This window comes from Peromyscus californicus, unplaced genomic scaffold (genome assembly GCF_007827085.1).
Source record: "Peromyscus californicus insignis strain IS unplaced genomic scaffold, ASM782708v3 Scaffold_8__1_contigs__length_139910024, whole genome shotgun sequence".
In the NCBI taxonomy this organism is placed as follows: Eukaryota; Metazoa; Chordata; class Mammalia; order Rodentia; family Cricetidae; genus Peromyscus; species Peromyscus californicus.
Genome location: NW_026294606.1, coordinates 112719337 through 112735002, shown reverse-complemented (window position 1 = coordinate 112735002; position 15666 = coordinate 112719337).

Sequence of the window (15666 nt, the reverse complement as noted above, 5' to 3'; positions counted from 1 at the left end):
TTTTTTTAGTAAGCCTGGTATTATGTGACTTCACATTTTCTGACAGTTTTTTAGTTATTTTTCTTGAGAAGATGATTTTACACCTCAAATCCCTGATACTCTTTCATTCTATTCTGTCTTAACCCCTTCAAGATTTTACTAAGAACATGGGTGTAAACATTTTCCATCATACCTTAAGGTTTCAATAAATAAAATATATTCCTGTATTTTACCATTTTTCTTTTACTTGTCTACATAGTTCCTGATATCCCCTTAGACATGTTTGTTTGCAGAGAGAATACCCTCTTGAAACAGTTGATTGATCTGTCGAGAGAGTGTCCTGTATCACAAGTCGAAATTTTGACTCCAGGGGGATGTAAATGGAGAAATCCATGGCTTGGAGACTGGATTGGTAGATTACTGGAGTGAAACTTTCCCCCAATTTTCCTTATCATCAGTATCTCTTCAGCTTCCCAGAAGTATCCACAAAGGTCCCTTTGAAATGAACAGATGTCCTGCCTTTTAATTTAATTTCTGCTTAATTTTATGCAAGGAGCAACCGTTTTTCTTAAGTCATTTTTATTACAGTTCATACAAGAAAGAGCTCTTGCAAGTAATTACTTCATAAACTTGAGGGAATAAATCATAGAACTTCAGGATTAATTGCAAATGCAGGCATGAATCTTTCTTACATGTCAAAGGAAACCTCCTGAAATAATATGCTAAAATCATACTGTACTAAAGGATGGAGTGGCTTAGAATCATAGATTTTCCACTAACACTTAACTTTGTCTCTTCAAGAAACTGTCACCTAAGTAACTCAAGAGGGATGTTCAGTTCCTACCATTAATTTGTATTTTTTAGTGTATCTCAACCCTGGGAATGAGGCTTTACAAACACATGATGCTAAAGATTATTATACCTTGGAAATGAAATTTATGATGATAGTGGTTGACTGAATTAGGACAGAAGATATGGGCTTTGTCAATAGTGACAAAGGTGCCCAGGACTAGGAAATAAAGTTGAGTTGTGGAATTTTCCATGTCTGAGTTGGTCCTGGAGGACACAAATGTCTCCCTCCCCACCCTCCCATCTCAGGCACCATCATATCAAGCACTGCCCAAAGATTCTAGGGCCAGGGAATGAGAGAGAAGAAAAGCAACAGCTCCACTGTTACTGGCTCTGCAGCTGGGGTCTAGCTGTCTGATCCTGGGGACAGGGAGTGAGCAGACTCAGAGTCAATGACACAGATTCTGGGGGTTTGCAAGTAATCTCGTTTATTAAACAAAGAGCTGAGGTATTTATGTGTGGGCTGTTTGGTGGGCTTTTGCTTACAGTTGCTGTGGTGTTTCTTGGTTGGCTCTGGGATGGAAGACATCATTTTCCAGTTTGGAGTTTATAGGTCAGGTTTCCTCTGGCCAGAGTGCTCTCTGATCTTGTCACAGCTCATTGCTTGCTTAAGGCATGGCTCAGTGCTCGGTCTTACCTTCCTCATATCACCCTTTTTATTTTATTTTGTGGCTGCCAGTGGGAATTAGGTTTCTGTGCTCTAATCTTATTGTCCCTGCCTCAGGAACCCCCCAGCATTTGGACTGTGCCTGTCTTAGGTTGGCCGGCCTGACAGGTTCTTACCTGTCATTGACTACCAGCCCTCGAAGGGTAGGCCCCTGGGAAGCTCCTAGGGTAAGAGAGAATTAAACAGAGGCATCAGATAGAGACATCACACATTTCTGTGGGCCAGGATTTTATTACTTCCATAGGTGGCCCATAATCAGGGCATTCCAGAGCCATTAGCAGTTTCAGGGTTATTTTGTTGATACAGCACTGCCAGGAAACATGCTGTAGGAAACAAACAACAGAATTATTAAGAGTAGCATTCCCCTTATCATTCTCCATGCTATAATTTTTGAAGGGTCAAGGGTTGATTTTATGTGATCCCAAATTTAAGCAAAGAATGTTGTAGACACCAACAGTGGTTTCACATGTGTGGAATACAGCCTTAAGATTTCATCAGATAGTTGTATGGTAAGGTTGAAGAAGTCTTTGTTCCACAGTCCCAACATGATTTCCCTTAACCAACTCCTGACTTGTGTTATATTTAAACCTGGGTAAGGGATTTAAATAAAAGGAGGAGAATCAGGGATCACAGTTTTCTCTTACCAGACATATTAATGTCTGGATTTATTCATCTAATAAATTTATTAGTTGTTGTAAATTAAGTATAACAGAATGAAAATGGGCATTAATTAGCTGTTAAATACTTAGTGCTCGGGCTGATTCTTCTATGGTCATATTAAGTGTAGAGGCAGTGACCCCCACTTATGTCAGGGAGACTGTAGCTGCTACCTCTCCTGCCACAGTAAGCAAAATGGCAGCTGTTATCACTGCCATTATCCAAAGATCTCTTTTTATCCTAGTCTGCTCCATCAATTACACTCTATGATAATGTGTCACATTATTTACTCGTATCAAAATGACAGCAGGAATTTGTACCAAAACTGTGCGAAGAACCTTGTTTGCATTTTAGCAGGCACTAAGCTAGCATATTATCTCAGTGAAATTCAGCTCAGACTGTGAAGAATTGGTTAGTATAAAGAAAAATGAAGTTTTTACACAGATGGGGGTGCCCTTGAAGGTAAGATTCTTTGTTGTTTAATAGAAATGGAGGACTCAAATGATTCATTAGCAGAAAAGGATCCATTAAAATAACCTCCTCCCCTTAAAAATAGGATGCTCTCATATCTAAGCAAGTGTTAGGTCCACATAGTGGCCAATTTCCAAACATAGGCCTAACAGCCAGTGCTGAGGAGCTGCAGCAGCCCAGGGTCTACATGTCCCCTCTCTCTCTTATTCACCTCTGCCACTGTTGGGGAGTGCTCAGAGACTGAGCAAGAGAGAGCATGCAGGTCTTAGGCTGCCCCCCCACCACTGCTGCAACCATGGCAGGAGGATGGAGTCATGAGCTTGCATGGGGACACAGGCAGAACGTGGAGCCACTGCTGCTGGAGGCTCACATAGTGGGGAAGCAGGCTAGACCATGATAGATGCCTGTCTGTGCTGAAGTACCCAGGATGCAGTCAGCAGGTTGCACTCCACTCCAGGCAGTACCAAACAGAGTCCCTAGGTGATGGGTGATGGCAGGCACTATGGGCCCTTTAAAAGCCCAAAAGGCAAATTGGTGGTGAATGCAGGTAGCTGTTGGGATGTGGGAGCCTCAGTTATTGGCACGTAAAGCTCATTTACAGACCATGGATATAAGAGTTAAAACCTCTAATCTAGAAAAATTTTGGAATGAGGCTTCTGTTATCACACCCTGGATATCACGTGAAGACATTTGGGACCCATATGTTCAACAGGCCTTAGCTAGGGTCCCTGGTGAAGTGTTAATGGTCCACTATATGAATGATATCCTCTTGTTCCACCTGAGCAGACAGAGACATCGGAAGATATTGCCTCAGCTCCTTAGGAACTTAGGAGCTATTTGCATGAAGGTGACCCCCAAAAAGATACAATGGCTATCCCCATTTGCCTTCTTGGGTTGCTAAATAAGCAAAGCCATTCAACTCCTCAATACCTCTATTTTAATACAAGAGTCCTACTCTCTTACAGACCTCCAGGAACTCTGTGGCACCATTGATTGGCTCAAATAATTTACCCCAATTCCCAATGAAGACATGAGACAACTGTTCTCCCTTCTCGAGGGGCATTACTCCCAATCTGCAAAAATACGGTTGATAAAGGGTGCCAAGGATCTCTTAAAGAGGGCTAGTGAACTTGCATTTAACACCTCTCTGAGTAGACATGATCCAAATGTTCCCCGAAAACCCTAGTCCTTTGGACTAAGGGCAACATATTGGAAAGACTGTGGCAATAAGGCCCCCTAATCTGGATACATCTATTGAATGATTTATAATTAACTGATAACCACTTGTAACTTTGCATTTTAATTCCTAATAGCCTCTTTTAGAAAGTATATTGGCAATTTAGACATTTTTTTGAAAATATGTTCTAGTAAATATGACTAGCTAGATGTGCATTCTTATTTTCATGATTTCTTTCATGCTTGAGTAAGCCCAAGGGAAGTTATCTTAGAAGTGGAATAGTTGTCTCCAGGGATTCAGAACTATATCCTGAATATTGATCTATAGCACTCATTTTCAATGGAGCTAAAATGAGCTCTTAACTTCCCATTTATTTTCAATTTACATAAGAGGTTAATTCCAGTCTCTGAGTTGAGAAGCAAAGGTACTGTCCCCCCATATGCAACATTCTATTGTCATTTTAGATCATTTGGATACTTTTGAGATGAAGGGAGTTAATATAATGCATCCAACATACCCAATACCATCCTGGCTACAAATTGAAAATTATGTGAATGCAATTTTTTTCTTTTTCTTTTTCTTTTTCTTTATTTTCCTCTGTGGATTTCTTTTTATTGATTCTTTGTGGATTTCACATCATTCATTCCAATCACATTCATCTTTCCATCTCCTTGTATCCTCTCTCTTGCCCTTGCAACTCCCCCTCCCCCCAAAAAAAACCCAAACACCAAAATTTAAAAGAAAAACCAAAGACCTAACATAACAAACAAAACAAAACAGAAATAAGAGAAGAATTATGGAATCTGTAGTGTGGCTCATTGAGTCACACAGTTTACCTTTAGTCCATTCATCTCTACTTGCAAGTGTTTATTACAGGAATCATTGGAGTCATGGGTCTGGCTTAAAGCCTCTGGCTTCTGCTACACCACTGTTAATGAGTTCTCAACCAGACTCCTCTTGGATATCCTGTTTTCCTGTGTCCTGTGTCATATAGATCCTACTGTTTTGGATCTGTAGGTTCATCCCCTTCACATGGTCCAACAGTTCATAGATGAGGTAGATGTTGGGGTGGGCCAACTCACAGCCTGGTTCTGGGCCTGGGTGGTTGCTTGGTTGGTCAGCCTGACAGCTTTCCTTCATCTTCACTACCAGGCCAGCTTTCCAGCAAAGCCTCAGCTAACTCACCCAGTGCAGCCTGTAACAAGGAGTGTGGTCACTTCTCCTGCTCTCAGATCCTCAAATCTGGCTCACCTACATTCACATCCCCATAGCCAGCTCTACTGTTTTTCTCAGATGAGGTTCAGGGCCTTCTGCTTATGTATAAGACATGCAAAGGGGTGGTGGACTCAGCTTTCCTGCTTTCATGCCCTCAGGATGGCAGTGGCCCCGGTGTGACAATGCAAGTCACTCAGATCATCATGGCTCTGGCAGCAGCACAGCCCTCTGACACTCTCATGGTCATAACTGGCCCAGACTGCAGGCAGCTGCCTAGCCCTCAGTGTCAGCAAGAGCCCCAGACATCTCACAGGCTCTTTTGGCTGCTACAGGGCCTTGGACCATGACCTGGTCCTCAGCAGTAGCCCAGGCCTGGACTCCATTAGCTAGCAGGCCATTCAAGTCATCCTGTTCCTCAACATCCTCATCCTTTTAGGTTTCCCCCCCTCCCCCAGCCCAAGAACCATTCCTTGTCTCTGTTTCTTCCATTTACACAACCTATACTCTATCACCATAATAATGCCTGACTGCCTGGTGCCAGGGTTCCTGGTTGAGTCATAGGTGGAGCAAGGCATGGAGTGAAGTGAGGTGGGTAAGGCCAAAGCACTGGGCCATCCCTTAAGCAAACAATGAGCTGTGACATGCACAGAGAGCATTCTGGCCAGAGGAAGCTTGACCCGTAAACTCCAAAGTGGAAAATGATGTTTTGCATCTCAGAGCCAACAAAGAAATGCCACAGCAGCTGGAAGCAAAACCCAGCTAAACAGTCCACACATAAATACCTCAGCCCTTTGTTTAATAAACGAGATTGCTTACAAACTCCCAGAGTCTGTGTCATTGACTATGTGTCTACTCACCCCCTGTCCCTGGGATCAGAGACAGCTAGAAGTCATCTGCAGAGCCATTGACATTCTGGCCCCCAACATGGATGGATCCCTATCTGGTACTTGCTCTTTTGTTCATCTTCTTTCTTTATTTCTGGCCAGTTTGCTGTCATGATCCCTATTAAGACTCAGAGTTGTGACACACCCCATTTGGCTGTTTTCATGAATAGACACTCTTCTCGTTTTATGTTTTCCTCCCCCAAGTGGTGAGTATTGGGGTATTTTTCTCTCCTTATCTTTTCATTCTTTTCCCCCATTTGTTTTGTCTTTAGGGCACACTCTGTTAACTATCTATCTGCTTGGCTTCTTAATCTCATGGTGAGGCTTCTGTCTACTTTCCCATAGGAATCCCCTGCTCCTTCCACAGGGAGTGGGACCATTCCTCTTGTGGGATGCCAGTTTGTAGCATGAATCTTAGCAGTTCTTATTAATAAGATCAAACCCGAGGCCAGTTATTGGGGTAAATGCTGGAAGGTCAGAGTACCAGAACAAGCCACAGCTATCTCACCTTGCCAATTCCTCCACTGGTTGTGTTTCCTCAGACTGGAAGCTTCTGTGTCCTCATCCCAATGGCTCTCAGCTGAACTGCTGCTAGAAGCCTGAATGCTTAACCAGCCAAAATGCTTAACCATGCCCTATCCTTCTAGTTTCCGGTCCTCACGCCTTATAAACCTTTCTGCTTTCTACTACCACTCCCTGGGATTAAAGGCTGCTTTCTGGGATTAAAGGCATGAGTCACCATGCCTGACTGTTTCCAATGCAGCCTTGAACTCACAGAGATCCAGAGGGATTTCTGTCTCTGGAATGCTAGGATTAAAGGCGTGTGCTAACATTTTCTAATCTAAGTATCTTGTGGCTTTTCTGTTCTCTGACCCCAGATAAGTTTATTAAGGTACACAATATTTTGGGGAACACAATACCACGACACCAGTTGTCTTTAGTTTTGCTGTTCTGCGGTCCTACAGCAGTCAGGGTCTAAGTTGAAGTCTATGGCTCCTGTCACCACAAAGGGTCCTTTGCATGACTGGAGTCAGGTTAACTACCTGAGACCATGTTGGTGTCTGAGGGCCATGCTGATCTGAATGGTTGGTGCTGCCACCAAGGCCAGAGTGACTTTCAGGCTAGAGCTGTTGAGAGCCATATCTTGGTCCATGGTCCCACTGCAGCTGGAGTCTGATGATGCCTCTGGCCAATGTTAGCACAGGAGGCCATTGCAACCATGTTATGCTGAGCCATCCCTGCCCTCCACTGGCCCTGGGATAAATGGCTACATACTGAAGCAGGATAGCTGGATCCATCCCTTAAGGGAAAGCTGCCCAACACACACTTGCATTCAGGAGAGATGGCCCCACCTCTCACTACAGGCATGCACTTCACCCAGGCAGCACTTAAGAGCTGACCCTGTGGTTGGGGATGCAGATGAGCTTACCCTGAGGATGTAAGACCAGGAGAGCCAACTCTGCCCTCCCCCATCTGCCATGCAATGGTATGGATGAGGGGAAATTGACCTCTGCCTCTGCCCCTTGCTACCAGCAGCAGGCTAGAGATCTGGCCCTAGGATCACAAGAGTGAGAGAACCAGCCCTGGCCCTCACCAGCTGCAACACACAGGAGAGTGGGCCTTGTCCCCCACCTGGACAGCATGGTAGAGCTGACTCTGTTATGCCTGAGGGCATAAAAGCAGGAGAGCTGACCCTACCACGCCTTGTATGTCTTATGCATAGAGAGAGGGCCCTGCACCTCACCAGAGAAAAACAGTAGAGCTGGCTATGGGGATGTGAATGTAGGTGAGCCAGATTTGAGGATCTGAGAACAGGAGAAGTGACCACACTCCTTGTTACAGGCTGCACTGGGTGAGTTAGCTGAGGCTTTGCTGGAAAGCTGGCCTGGTAGTGAAGATGAAGGAAAGCTGTCAGGCTGACCAACCAAGGAACCACCCAGGCCCAGAACCAGGCTGTGAGTTGGCCCACCCCAACATCTACCTCATCTATGAACTGTTGGACCATGTGAAGGGGATGAACCTACAGATCCAAAACAGTAGGATCTATATGACACAGGACAACAGGATATCCAAGAGGAGTTTGGTTGAGAACTCATTAACAGTGGTGGAGCAGAAGCCAGAGGCTTTAAGCCAGACCCATGACTCCAATGATTCCTGTAATAAACACTTGCAAGTAGAGATGAATGGACTAAAGGTAAACTGTGTGACTCAATGAGCCACACTACAGATTCCATAATTCTTGTCTTATTTCTGTTTTGTTTTGTTTGTTATGTTAGGTCTTTGGTTTTTTTAAATTTTGGTGTTTGGGTTTTTTTTGGGGGAGGGGGAGTTGCAAGGGCAAGAGAGAGGATACAAGGGGATGGAAAGATTGGAATGAATGATGTAAAATCCACAAAGAATCAATAAAAAGAAATCCACAGAGGAAAATAAAGAAAAAGTTAAAGAAAAAAGAAAGAAAAAAATTTCATTCACATAATTTTCAATTTGTAGCCAGGATGGTATTGGGTATGTTGGATGCATTATATTAACTCCCTTCATCTCAGAAGTATCCAAATGATGTAAAATGACAATAGAATATTGCAGGTGGGGGGCAGTGTCTTTGTTTCTCAACTCAAGAGACTGGAATTAACCACTTATGTAAATTGAAAATAAATGGGAAGTTAAGAGCTCATTTTAGCTCCATTGAAAATGAATGCTATAGATCAACATTCAGGATATAGCTCTGAATCCCTGGAGACAACTATTCCACTTCTGAAATAACTTTCCCTGGGCTTACTCAAGCATGAAAGAAATCATGAAAATAAGAATGCACATCTAGCTAGTCATATTTACTTTAACATATATTTTTTTTAAAAAATGTTTAAATTGCCAATATACTTTCTAGAAGAGACTATTAGGAAATAAAATGCAAAGTTACAAATGGGTATCAAAATAATTATAAATCATTCAATAAATATGGCCATAATTTACTTAAGAGTCTTTGTTACCTGGAGACCAGAATCTTACTTGATACTTACCTTACTTGGCTCCTATAGATTATAAAGGCAGAATAGTTAGTTATATTTAGCCAATTTTTTTTTCAGCATGATGTAATTCAATACAGAAAATCTTCATTTGCAAGAGTCCACAAAAGCAATTTTCGGTGGTTTCACAGACACTGTGAAAGTTAGAGCACACAATATATCATGCTAACTCATCTGTGCTGATTTTATAATGTTGTAATGGCAGCTAACAGCAAGATAGCAAGAAAAAAATTTCAAAATGTAACTTCTAGACATGTAAATGTTTAAGTATATATCATCATGATGAATTAAGAGAAAGAGGAAGAGGAGAGCAAGAGGAGGTGGAGGAGGAGGAAGAAGAGGGGGAAAGGGCAGGTTATAAAGAAGACTAAGAATTAGGAGAAAAAGATGAAATGTGTAATATAAGATCTTTATAGCTTAAAAAAAAGAATTCACAATATTGACTGAGACGTAAAGGAGTGTTAGAAAAGAAAATGAAAATATACTTGATACAAGATTGGCTTCCATGGGGCTAGAGAGATGATTCAGTGGTTAAGATCACTGGCTTCTCTTCCAAAGGACCTGGTTTCAGTTCCCAGCACCCACATGGCAGTACATAACTTGCCTGTAACTCCAATTCCACGCGTCTGACACCCTCACACAGGCATAACACCAATGCACATACAATTTTTAAAAATCATAAAAAAATAACAATAAATAAAACTTTTAAAGAAGAAGATGACTTTCTTTCTGCTTTTACCCATCGTAATTAAAGCCAGGAGCTAGTGACAAGAGACAAATGAGAGAGGCTAGGGAGCTGAATTGACCATGTACAGGCAACCTAGGAACTCACGTGTTTTATAGTGGAAGGTTGGCATTTAGCTGTTGCTAGCTGTATGCACACAGAGTGCCTAGTTTTACCAAATTTTCTAATTTTCCACAGGAAATAGAAAGCTTCGGTCGTTTTGTGATATGTGCCACTGTTTCTGGATAAAGTGAAACATATTGTTTTTGTTAAAATGACACAGTTGAAGTGCACAATGTATTAATCTCAGCACAGGGAAGTTTAAATGGTGTCTGCTAATATTCTGCCAAAAATTGATGGCTGTTTCCTCTCCTGAGGCCTAAGAAAGCAATTGCAGAGAAATTCAAGGATGAGAATATGACCAATACTAACACTGAGGAGAATGTAAAAGAGGAAAGTCTGAAATGGAGTAGTGACAGAAATATGTTCATGAAAGATGGAATGGAGACAAGGACAACAAAGTAACAAGTAGAGATAATACAGCACATTGTGCACAAAGGTACAGACTAAAGGAACCATTTACCGTCACCCACCACAGTATTGGTAATTTTGATGGGGACAATGTCACAAGTATGATGTTAGAAAAATAAGATTTCTAGGTGTTTGGAGCAAAAACTGTGGAAGAGACAGACTCTATGATTCTCACTTTGCAAAGTAAAGTTTATATTTGACTGTCTACTCTCTCTTTTCTTCCTAGAGTCCCATGATTTTAGAGTTATTTGATTATGAAGACATTTGACTTGTCATCATTGTTAATGAACAAGACTGGGAGAAGGTTTATAAAATACATTCAGCTGAAATAAAACAATATTAAAGAAATTAAGAATAACCAAGAAGAAAAGAAACATTGTGCATTAGCCAGCAGAGGAATATGAACATCATATTGAAAATTCCAATTTCAACTATATCTATATACCTCTCTCTCTTTATATATATTTATATATAATTAATTTTTATTTTTATTATATATTATCAGCTTTATATATAATATATAAATAATATATATCAATTATGCTTATATTATTAATATGTGTATATATTATTCACTGTGGAAATTAGTTGACCAAAGACACATCTAGTCAACTACTATAGCAAAACCTCATGTGCTACAAGAGTACTGCATCTAGAATTTCTGCCACATCATAATAAGTTTTGATTTTTTAAATTAAATTCTCATCTGAGCTGGAATTTTTGAAGCTTTTGCTTTGCCCCCCTAACTTCTGAGATGATAGTGTGTGGTACCACACCCAGCACTACTTCAGACTTCCTTGAGAAATACTTGAGAATCTGTTCAACAGATGTGTGGAGTGGCCATGATCAGTCAGTTGTCAGCATCCAACAAAGGTGAATGGGAAATCTGAACCTATACCTCTGCCTCTCGTACTTCAGTGTTATGTACTAAGCATTGTGTCTCATAGAGCACCAGTAGGATTAAGATTTAGATGTTCACATTTGCAACCAAGGTTCTTTCTCAGTATCTATGTTCAAACTACCCAGAACCCCAAAGTAATTTTTGAAATTGAGTAGACAGAATTAGCCTCAACCTTCAGAATTTACTATTTGTTTTACTAAGTCCTGCTTATTTAAATCATACCAAGCAATAACTTTCTACCCAAAGGCAAGAAAAGGATTTGTGGTAAGATAATGTCTTATTTGTTTGTTTGTCAGGACAGACACCTGCAGAACATGGAAGACAGACCAAAAAGAGACAGAGGTATGCTTATGAGGCACCTGTGTTCTTGTGCTGCTTTTTCCTCGACACAAAGACCCACAAATGAGAAACTTACAGTCTTCAAATGGGGGGACGCTGGTCCTCCATGGCTTCCCTGCTCCTGTAATTTGCTGTGTGTTTCTGGTAGTCATTGTTCCATGTGCAATGCTAGCAGTATTTTTGATGACTCTGACACTCCACAGTTGCCTGCCATTTCCCAAGCATCATACAATAAGGAACTAGCTGAGTGCTTAATTTCCTAAGTATTTTCAAGAAAAGACAGGCATTGGCTTCCAGCTTTGTCATTCCTTATCTTAACGAGCCTTAAATTGATAGATTAACCAAGCCAAACTTATGAGATTTTACTGTTAAACTTAATAAAGGTTTAACAAATGGATTTGACAGAGTGTTTGAATGCCCACTTAAAATGCTAAATCATTTGAGACCAGAAAAGTGGGTTATTAGAAGAGACACTGGGGCAAGGAAGGACAAATTGCTTGTGGAAAACTATCTAGAGAAAAATATTTAAATAAAGAGAAGCATAAAATTATACATACTGGAAACATAATGTACAGGAAAACAAGCCACAGGATTAATGTGATTCATCATACATGGGGGAGGGGGTCTTCCTAAAAGAACTCAAGAATAAAGACATGGGGTCGATTTGAAAGGATATAGTGTGCAGAAAGTCCAGGGTTCAGTCTACAGACTGAGAAAAACACATCACATAAAGGTACAGCTAGTATGTTTTCTAGAAAGAAGACACTATTAAATGGAGAGTCTCTGTGCAGCCAATTCTAGAAGTATAGAGATGGGTCTGGAGCTAATTATATAGCAGAGAGGTTGCATTAGAAATGAGAAGCCACTTCTTGTTGAATAGAAAGAGCCGGGGAACTCCCTGGTAAGAGAAGTAGGGAAGAAAGCAAAATGGAGATAAAAATGAACATTTGAGGGGTTTGAAGAGGAGCAATTGTGACTAGAGAAAATAGTTTCCATATTTTTACGTTTTGGTGGCCACAGTTTGTCTTACAGACCGTTTGATAATTACATTATTAACCCTTTGTGGGTGTGTATGTATTGTGAGCCAGCTCCTTATTCAAATTCTTCTTGGGCTAATGCTATACATTGTTTTTAGTGAAAGGGGAATTTTAAAATTTATATTTATTTATGGATAACTGAGTGTATGTGTGTGTGAGTGGTGTGTTTGTGTGTGTGTGTGTATGAGAGAGAGAGAGAGAGAGAGAGAGAGAGAGAGAGAGAGAGAGAGAGAGAGAGAGGGGAATTTACACCATGAGCATGCAGGTGACCATGGAAACCAAAAGAAAACAACAAGTCTGGAGTTATAGGAGCTTGTGAAATGTCATATGGGTGCTGGGAACTGAACCCAAGTTCCTCTGAAAGAGCTTAAGTAAGTGTTCTTAAGTACTGATTCATCTGTACAACCCTGCAAGGAATGTTTTAAATTACATTACAGTAGTTACAGTCCCATTACTGTAACAAGATACCTGGTGAAGCAACTTAAGGAAAGAGTGGTTTGTTTAGGTTCATGGCTTGAGTGTAGTGTCCATCATGGTAGGAAATCCAAATAGTGAGATTGTTCTAGCTGTGGTGGCAAGTGTCTGGAACAGCTGGTTACAGCTCACCTCTTGGTAGGATGCAGAGAGACATGCATGCTAGTGCCCAGTTTGCTTTCTTCATTCATTATTTTATTTACTTTTTTTCATTTAATTTTGAGATTGAAATTTAATTATAATATTTCTTCCTTCCAAATCCTCCCTACAAAACCCTATCATACAAACCTCCCTGTTCGCCTTCAAATTCATAGCTTCCTTTTTCATTATTTTTTATTGCTTGCATATATGTATGTGGATATATATATATATATATATATATATACATATATATATATATATATATATATATATATATCTCAAATATACCTATTGAATCTGTATAATGTTACTTGTAGGTATGTTTTCAGGGCTAACAGTTTGGCACCAGACAACCAAGTGGTGCTGTCTTCCCTGAGGACCACCTCTCCTACTCCCAGCTTTAGGCATCTCCTTGCAGGACTTTGCATAGTGTTGAAGCCTCATGGTTATAGCTTCTATTCATATCAGTTCAATAGTCTGTGAGTTGGTCTTGCTGTCTCAGTTTAGCCCCTCTGGAAACACCCCTGAGACACAACCAGAGGAGTGTCTCCTGAATGATTCCAAATGCAGTCAGTTTGTTGGTAAAAAAGAAAATTAGTTAGAAATCACAGGGCTGCAAGATAACCGGCATTTATGCTTTTCATAGTGGAGACAACATGTATAGATGACTGCTACATCAGGAAGAGTACACAAGAGAAAGCAGAGCAGGCCTTCTGCAGCATTTCCACAACATTTGGTTCATGAAATGTATTTAATTCAAAGTTTTGAATTTCCAAATGCATTATTTGAAGGAATTTAGCGGATGTACTAACTAGAAAGGGGTTTTATAAGTAAACATAGCTTGGAATTACACCATTAGCATTTAAACACATGCACGCACAAACACACACTCACTCACAGAGTAACCCCAAAAAGAAATTCATCTTTCCTCTGTTGTTTGTTCGCTCACTTGTTTGTTTGTTTTGGTATTTGCATGTGTGTGTGTGTGTGTGTGTGTGTGTGTGTGTGTGTGTGTGTGTGTGTGTCATCAGTGAATACCAGCTTCTAAATGTAATGAGATTTGAAATGAAAGCTAGAAGCACATATTCAGAGTTAAATGTTTATGTCAGAAGGTTTCCAGATCCTAGGTATTTTCATTAAATGGTCTTAAAGTTTATGAAATCTTATACTGCTGTGATCAAAATAATATAGTTATAAATGAAGTTGCGTATATTTGAACACCTGAAATCTTTAAATATATTTGAGTTCTTTTGCTCTTCAAATATATCTTAGCTATGTGACTCTTGAAGTCACCCTGCTAAAATGACTATAATCACTGGCCTCCTTCTCATTTTCTAACTAATATCTATTTCTACTGACTTTCCGGTGAAAGAAATTCCTTCTGAGAACTTTTGTCTTGCTGATGGAAAATGGTGAATGATGATTTTAAAAGCCAAGATAGCACTCATGCTTAGCATGAAAAGGGATGGAATAAAACAGGTCAGAGGAAAATGGAAGTTGCTGTTGGCCAGAGGAATAAGATGGAGAAGAGAAATTTGCAAACACACAAGGACAAAGATAGAAAAAAGACAGAAAGCACATTTCTAGAGTTAATCTCACATTGGATAAGATACTGAAACCATGAAGAATATAATCCTTATGAACACACTGTCTTTTTCCTGAACCTCAACTGCCTATCATTTACTGTATTATTCACTCCTACATTTTGGGCAAAGAGCAGTTCTGGACAAGGCAACAGTTTTAATAACTTCGGGTTCTAATTTAATAGCATGTTAATCCAAGACTGTATGACAGACAGTCTAGAGATATGCACACTTTCAGATTTTAATTCTTCTGATACTGTCATAGAAAATTCTAGAACATTTGGAAGTGTCCTATAAAACAAAACAAAACAAACAAACAAATCCTCAAGGAATAAATAGGTGATGAAAACTATCAATTGCCTCTAGTATTAAAAATTGCTTCAGAATCTATGATTTTGTATTTTACTTAAAGTAAATAGAGGGCATGTTCCATTGAGTTTACCATCACAATCATTTCCAGGTGATCACATGACAGAATCTTACTGTTTCCTCCTTGGACATGCTCTTGAGTATGATACATGCTCAAGAGCAAAAGACAAATGTTCCAGAGAATTAAGATGGGTAGGAAAATATCAGTCAGTTCTTTAATTAGTAAAATGTATTTTTAGTTTTCTAGCTTTGCACTGAACTGTCTTATTGCTGTGGCCTTAAATTGAACTATTTCTTTTGCACCTTCTTCATGGGAATGTAAGTTGATATACCACTTCTGCGAATCTGTTGCAAACATGAATCAAAAGTCTACAAAATGTTCACACATCTTGACCTAATAATTCAAGTTATTTATGTTATTTATATAGAAAATTTATTCTGTATTTAAAATGAGAATTTTCAGTCAATGTATATGTATAAGGTTGCTTAATATATCCATAATTATAAGTTGTAAGTTATATAAACAATCTATGATTACTAAAATTAAACACCGAATCTTAAGAAGTGAATAGAGCCTGTGATAGAAAATACAGTATGATATAATACTATGAAATGATGTTTTAGACATGGACATGATATAATACA